The sequence below is a fragment of the Octopus bimaculoides genome, chromosome 10 (assembly GCF_001194135.2).
Source record: "Octopus bimaculoides isolate UCB-OBI-ISO-001 chromosome 10, ASM119413v2, whole genome shotgun sequence".
In the NCBI taxonomy this organism is placed as follows: domain Eukaryota; kingdom Metazoa; phylum Mollusca; class Cephalopoda; order Octopoda; family Octopodidae; genus Octopus; species Octopus bimaculoides.
In genome coordinates, this window is record NC_068990.1 from 12,022,436 (window position 1) to 12,023,556 (window position 1,121).

The window sequence follows — 1,121 nt, forward strand, 5'->3', positions numbered from 1 at the left end:
TGTCTGATTTGGCTTGGTTTCTACAGCTGGATGCCCTTCCTAATGCCAACTTCTCCAAGAGTGTAATGGGTGTTTTCTATGTGCCACTGGCGTGGGTACTTTTATGTGTCAGTTACATGATACTGGCATCGGCCACAACTACACTTCCACTTGGCTTGACGAGTCTTCTCAAACATAGTATATCAACAAAGGTCTCACTCACGTGTCATTGCTTCCATGAGGCCCAACGTTTGAAAATCATGCTTCACTACCACAGCCCATATCTTCTTGGGTCTACCCCTTTCACAGATTCTCTCCAGCGTTTGAGATCCGTACTTCTTTACACAGCTGTCCACATCCATAAGCACCACATGACCAAACCAACACCATCATCTCTTTTGAGTATTTCTTCACCTTATATTTAAAATACTTTTATCATAATTTGACATAGAAACAAACATTAATTTTATACGTATGTATATATGTATGTATATGAAGTATTTTTCTCAAGCTGTTATAGTGCAAAAGAATTTATATTGATTAATATAAAATAAAGCTGAAGCAAATGAACACCAAATACATAGTGCATGTGTTTTTATTGGCTAAACTCACAACATGACCATCCCCAAATACAACAAATCTATGGCAGTTATTCCTTATATAGCAAAGAAAAAGCACAGATATCAAACAATGTTATTGTTGCACAGCAGACAACTGTAACAACCATTTCATCAAAATTGACATGATAATTTTCAACTATTAGTATTAGAGGCTTTAATTGAACAGACTAGAACGTATATATAATTTGCCTTATTTAAAGCATTGAGGAATTTGGAAACAAATTTTTCCGCAGATATATTATGGTTCTACTTGTATCGTAACTGCTTCTTTAAAAAATGCATATTTTCAAATATCCCTATGCTTCTAGCAAACCAAACTAAGTTTCCTTTCTGACCTAAAGCTTCTAATTTCGATGGTTGATTGTGGTCAAATTGGTTTGGTGAAATGATTATTACAGTATATAACTGTTTTATGTTGATTCCTCGAGCTGATTCTGTCCACTTTTCTTGTCATCAAAAACAGCACTTCACCTGGTTTGTAATTATATATATATATATATATATATATATATATATATATAT